We start from the raw sequence: 7,399 nt of genomic DNA, 5'->3' as shown, positions 1-7,399 counted from the left end.
CTGCATCCCAATGAGTCTTTCTCGGAGCATGCATAAATTGACTTAAAATATTAACTGAGTATGTAATGTCTGGTCTTGTAATTGTGAGGTAGATTAGTTGTCGAACTAACCTCCTGTAGCAAGCTGGATCATGTAGCAAGTCTCCTTGATAATCTGTGAGCTTCAGATTCATTTCCATGGGAGAATTTGATGGTTGAGCACCCAAGTATCCAACATCATCTATGATCTCTAAAGTGTATTTCGTTGAGAGATAACAATACCTGCTTTGGACCTTACAACTTCCAACCCAAGAAAATACTTAAGGAGACCAAGATCTTTAATATGAAATTGTTGATGAAGAAAGTGTTTGAGACTTTGTATAGCAGCTGCGCATCATTTCCAGTTATCACTATGTCATCTACATAGATAAGCACCATAGTTGTAGATGAGCCTTTAGTCTTCACAAATAATGAATAATCTGCATGTGATTGAACAAAGCCAGCCCTTTTGATAGCATGAGAGAATTTTGCAAACCAATTTCGAGGAGCTTGTTTAAGCCCATAAAGGGACTTATGCAGTCGACATACAAGTTTCTCCCCCTGTCGACAAAGACCAGGTGGTGGAGTCATGTACACCTCTTCCTATAAATCACCATGGAGAAAGGCATTGGTCACATCCATTTGATACAATGGCCAATCTTGTGCAGTAGCAACAGCAAGAACACATCGAACAATGGTTAATTTGGCAATAGAAGCAAAAGTTTCAGTATAATCGAAGCCTTCTTGTTGAGAAAATCCTTTAGCAACTAATCGAGCTTTGTAGCGTTCAATTGTGCCATTGGAATTATATTTGATACGATAGACCCATTTGTTGCCAATGGGATGATGACCAGCAGGCAAGGGAACCAAAGACCAAGTCTTTTGAGTAGTGAGGGCATCAAGTTCTTGTTGCATTGCTTCTTGCCACTTGGGATCTAAGGCAACCTGAGCATAGGAGGTAGGTTCTAGGACACTTGAAATGGTATTAACAAAATGTTTATGAGCAGAAGACAAAGAATCATAGGAAATATAGGTACTTAGAGGATATTGAGTACCTGACTTAGTCAAAGATGCTGGTTTTGAAGTTGCAGCTGATGGCATTGTGCTAACTTGTCCACAATGAAAATCTTGAAGGAGAATGGAAGGTTGTTTGACACGTTCACTTCTGCGAAGAGGAGGTGCAGCAGGGGATGGAGAGGAAGAAGGAGTAGAGCTGGATGATGTAGAAGTGATCTCGGATGATGTAGAAGTGATCTTGGATGATGAAGAAACAGGAGAAGGGGCAAGTGGAGGTGAATTAATGATAGAGGCAGGGATTTCAGGTTGAGAAACAATGTGTTCTGGTGGTTTTTCTGGAGCAAGAAAAGGAAAAATAGATTCATGAAAAATGACATCACAGCTGGAAAATAATTGTTTAGTGTTGAGATCATATAAGTGATAGGCTTTTTGGCCTATTGGATAACCGAGAAAGACACATTTTCTGGCGCGAGAGTCAAATTTGTGTGAGGGTTGCAGATTAGTGGCATAACAAAGACATCCAAAAACTCGCAAGTGAGAGTAGACAGGTGGTTTGTTATACAACATTTCATATGGAGATTTATGGTGCAACACAGGGGTGGGGAGTCGATTTATAAGATAGGCAGCAGTAAGTAAACTTTCCCCCCAAAACCGTAAGGGAAGATTAGCATCAATGCTTAAGGCCCTGCCAACATTTAAGAGATGTCTATGTTTTCGTTCAACTACACCATTTTGTTGAGGTGTAGATGGGCAAGAGCTTTGAAATAAAATGCCAAGTTCGGAAAAGTAAGATTTCATGGAGATGAATTCTGAACCATTATCACTGCGAATGCATTTAACTTGGCAATTAAATTGAGTGTTGACAAAAGAAATGAAGGTTTTTAATAAACCTTGCATTTCAGATTTGAATTTCATTAAGAATATCCACGTAAACCGAGTGTAATCATCAACAATTGTTAAAAAATAATGTGCCCCTGTGTGAGTGGCAGTACGAAGGGGTCCCCAAATATCACAATGAATAAGATCAAAGGAATGTAAAGTTTGAATAGAGCTGGAAGAAAAAGAGAACCGTGTTTGCTTAGCCAAATGGCAAGTTTCACAGGAATGTTTAGAATCAAATACAAAGGAGGGAATAACATGGCTCAAAAATTGTGAAGGTGCCTTGGATGGATGTCCTAACCGCTTGTGCCATGGAAGATTTGTAGTAGAATCAACATGATAGGTGACAGAGGAGGAATGTAGTGCAGACTCCACTGGAGGAACAAAGTAGTACAAGCCATTAAGCTGCTTCCCCAAACCAATCATCTTCTTCAAAGTGAGGTCTTGCAATATACAAAAAGTGGGAAAGAAATGAATGGAACAATTCATGGCAGTTGTGAGTTGACTAACTGACAATAAATTGACATGGAAAGATGGTGCACATAGTATGTTTTTAACATGCATATGATCTGAAAGTTTTGTGGATCCAACGCCAGTTATCTTAGAAGGTGCACCATTGGGTAAGGTTACTTGAGAAGAAAAAGGAGAGATATGAGGTACGGAAGTGGCTATGTGATTTGTCGCACCACTATCAATGATCCAATGATTCAAGGCTGTCTTTTGTGCACTAAAGGATGAGCAGAAAGGGGCAGAGATACCTGTGTAGTTGGCTCTGGCAGAATGTTTACCATTACTAAAAAAGGCTTTTATTTGAGCAAGCTCTTCAGAGGTGAATTGAGAAGTTTGATCGGTGGGGATCTTGATGGTGTCCTGATGCATCTCAGTACTGCTTTGATGTGCAACTGGTTTTCTGCTGCGATTTGGTGGCTAAACATCTTTGCCATGTAGCTTGTGACCAATTGGGAATCCATTCAAGTAGTAACAACGTTCCACAGTGTGAGTTGTTCCCTCACAATAAGAACATAGCAGTGGTTTTCTAGTGCCATGTGACTTGGAATGAGAGGATGACCACTGTCTGGGTGGTCTTTGAGCATCAAATTGTGAGTCCTTAGAGTTGTCATAAGTTTTGATGTTCATGGCATGAATGAGATCAGTACCCTTAGCCTCAGTAAGGCCACACTGCTTTTCTTCTTCACAAAGAAGTGAATATGCCTTTTTGACTGTTGGTAGAGGATGCATTAGCATGATCTGTCCTCGCACAGCAGAGTAGGTTTCATTTAATCCCATAAGGAATTGTCCCAACCGAAACCTTTCCTCTTTGTCTTTTAGATCTTTTTGTCCTCCACAAGTACACGTGATTGAAGGACTGCAAGTGGTTAGCTCATCCCACAACATTTTCATCTTTGTATATAAGAAAAAATGGAGTCTTGATTTTGTTTCAATTCAACAATAGAGCGTTGAGTTTGATAATGATGGGAAAAATCACCTTGAGAGAATCGTTCTTGAAGGTCTGTCCAAACCTCTAAAGGTGTTTCAACATAGAGTACGCTGTGTGTAAGCTCCTAACTGAGAGAGTTAAATAGCCAGGAAAGCACCATATCATTGCAACGCTGCCATAAGGAGTACTTTGGGTCTTTTGCATCTGGAGTGGAAATTGTTCCTTTGATAAACCCCAGTTTGTTTTTAGCACTGAGACTTACAAGCATAGATCTCTTCCACATAGCATAATTGGTTCCATCTAACACTTTTGGAACCAGAAGCATACCAGGATGATCAGAAGGATGGAGAAAAAGAGGATTTGTGGAATCAATCTCAGATGTAGACATAGTGTGACAGAGTATGCGGAAGTGGTTTACAGAGGCAACAAGATCATTGCTCTGATACCATGTCAAAAATAAATGCATGTGCAGAAAAACTGTCATTCCATATATTATCAACAGTCAAAAGAGGACTGCTATATACAAGTTTACAAGAGAAAATCAAGGTCCTGAATTGCAGGAAGATAAAAGAATATCTCAACTAATTCCCATAATTGAAGGGATTGCAAATCACCTAAATATATACAGGAAAGAATATCTCCAGATTACTAAAATTAAGCTAATGTAATCTTAACATAAACTTCCACGCATGTATGTACAGTAGTACTACTAGTCCACCTTCAAAACTCATGATCATGACGTGAGATTGATCTTTTTCTTGGACCCCAATTTGAACACTCGATTATGAGTTTGTTTAATTGTTGAGAGTTTATCGATCTGGGGATCGATATCTGATATCTGGAATCAAAACCAGGTATGGACAAAACTTGGAGTATTCAGACACAATAATTATAATTAAGTTGACCGATCGAGCACAAGAGTCGTGTATGCTTCAATCAGTATCTGTTTTAATTAGTACTACCCAAAAAGCGCTCTTCATCAAGTAGTCATACGCATGCCAGAATAAGCGTACGCATTTATTCCCTGAATAAAAATCCATCGGGTTCTTTCTTTTAAGCCTGAGATTGCCTACAAAAGAGGGAAAAGATATTGCTCGACAAAAATATCTGTTAAATTTGACCAGGTCAGTATAGAACTGCTGCAACAGTTTAAATCACCCTCGTGAAAATGATCGATCACGGCGCATGTACTTGTTTGATTTCGTGCATTTTGTCGTTGTCATGCGCATGCGACTCATATTTGTTTAATGGCAATTACTTATATTATTATACACATGAAAGGGGGGAAAAAAAAAAACTTTGTAGACCTAGCTAGTTCAGGTGGTTCATTGATCTTTCAAGCCAAACTGCCTGGCCAAGAGAGGAATCGCCATGCATGAAATAATATCGATTGCATGAGCATTTCCAAGAGCTAGCTGCTTTACCAAAAGGCCAGCAACAGCCAGTTATATGCATGGTATGTAGTAATTATAAGCTGCGCCCGGTGATGGGATGGATCGTTGTGGTTCTACACTTCATTGCATGGTACGTACGTAATGTGGCAATACGATTTAATTCAATGGAAGAAGAAATAAGATAAAAAGGATAGCTATGCATGAATCTTCATGCATATATGATATGTGAAATAAATCTAGCTAACTTCACACTACTTTTGATCTATAGCTTATTCAAAGCTATGCATGAATGATATGACAGTTTTTGGTCAACGATCCATAATGATTTGTTAATTGCCACGTTTCTCTCGTACGGAAAATCTTTTTGGCCAATTAGAAAATAACAAGATTAATTAAATTAGCAAGTACCGTGATGGAGCCATTTTGTAACTTATTTATAACAGTTTTAAATTTTAATGACTACGACAAGCCAATAACCCACGCATCAAATATAGACGACAATATTATTACTTATTGAAGCAACAAATTCTTCAGAATTACAGCAAGGCTGTAACCGCAACATGCCAACACACCAAGCACCCTCTGGACAGAAATAACAAACTCTCACTCTTGGAATATTCTGGAATTGTTTGCATAACAGAAAGATGATGAGGTGTACAGTAGATATTTAATCTTGTATTTAGTTGTTATGATTTACGTATGTACTGTTGGTTATAAATAGCTCGTTTATACGAGTATCATTGTATGGAGGAAGAGCAATAATATTCAAGATACATTTCTGAAAAGAGTATCCTCAAGTTTTATGGCTTGATAATTATCTGTAATAATTTTCTGTTGATTAATGATATTATTATTTCTATAAAAATAGGAAAAAAAAAACGAAGAAAAAGATATTAAAGTAGGTTGAGTTTGTAGGTAAGTAATATATCAAAAGCCTAGTTTTTCCAACGAAACCAAAAAGATTATATATTTCTTAGTATAAAGTATTTTTCGTATTTTTCTGTAAGTTAATGATCAATATGTTTGAAGCCATATAATACCTAGATATACATAAATAAATCTCTCTCTATATATATTCTTCAAACCAAGATCTCGTTATTAAGATCATGAATAAGAAATGGGCCACTTAAACCTTGAATCTTGATAGAGGATGCATTACAATTAAAGGGGGAAATTAATCAAAATTTTTTTTTTTATTGAAACATCACTGATTGATCAGCTTATATAAATAAATGCACTCCAGATCGAGGGATTTGATCACTACTTGTTTTAATTGGGCATGACTCGTTATATATATCTTATCTCTAAATTTTATTTTCTGCACTACATGTAGCTAGCATGATCAAATACAAATAAATGAGTCTCATGTACAGATCAGGCATGCAGCCTGCAGCTGGTATTTAAAAAAAAAAAAAATTGTTAAAACTGAATACAAATTTTACCACAAGAATTTTACAAACTCCATGTAGTTATACTACGTACATGATGATACAATACGATTACAATATAATATAATAAATATAATTACTCTCGTAGCTAGACGTTAAAAAATCCTGTCTAAAACGTCCGTCCTCCAGACCAAAAAAAAAAAAAAAATTAAATACACGGTCATTTATCAAATGATCAGCTATAGTACCCATTGGCCAATACAGCTCCCCTTTCACAGTGTAGCGAAGTCCGATAATTCATTACAGCAACAGCTTTAGCCCATTCGCGTATCCTGGCCTTCACGCAATATTCTCTATTAGCAACAAATACATCATGTTCATCTTTTTTTTCAGCCAGCAGATGCGCGCGGTGGCGGCTGTTCCAAGCTGCTGCCATCCTTCTCATCCCACTCTTGATCAATCTTGATTATGCTTTCTCTGTAATCGATGCCTGCCATTGCCAGAGCTTCTATAGACATTGCTGGATCTCTGACAAATAAATATCCACTTTGGTTAATTAATTTGTTTGTAAGGAAGAACTCGTCGCTGCTCATCTCAGCAAGATAAAATGGCAACATAATTTAGAAATATATACATGTATCCTATTAGCAGCACAGATGAGAGAAATTAAAGAAGAAAAGGCACGGGCATTGCATGGCATTCTGGCGATCTATATCGTTGTACTTGTACCCGTGATTTCCAATGATGTCAGTGCATATGCAAAAATGATCAAAAGCATCAAAACACTAGCTACTAACCATTTACTACGAATATACGTACGGTGTCTTGACTTTGACGTAGAAAATCAAAGGTATTGCAAATTAGACAGACAAACACGAGAAAGTTGTGGATAGGGAATGGGGACATGCTTCTCGAAGGCCAGCTCTCTGAAACAAACTTCTTCTACGGTACGAACAGAGTGCTTGAAAAAAAAAAAGAAAAACAAAAAAAGAGGCATTTTGAACGACATGTGGGTTGAATTTACAAGATAAGTCAATTGCCCAAAAGTCTAAGATCACATGCTCAATTCTGATCAGCTTGGGCGCCTGACGCATTCTATTACGTACGTTTACCTATATATGCATGCCTAGCTCATACATTAATTGTGATCTCGGGTTTCTAATTCTTTTGGATTCGATAATGTTGATAATAATATTATTGCATGTAGCTAATTATAATTTCTCGGACTAAACTTGAGCTCATGAATTTTAAATATTAAAATAAGTT

This window comes from Carya illinoinensis, chromosome 4 (assembly GCF_018687715.1).
Source record: "Carya illinoinensis cultivar Pawnee chromosome 4, C.illinoinensisPawnee_v1, whole genome shotgun sequence".
Classification (NCBI taxonomy): domain Eukaryota; kingdom Viridiplantae; phylum Streptophyta; class Magnoliopsida; order Fagales; family Juglandaceae; genus Carya; species Carya illinoinensis.
The sequence above is the reverse complement of the archived record's forward strand: the minus strand, read 5'-3'. Positions refer to the sequence as shown.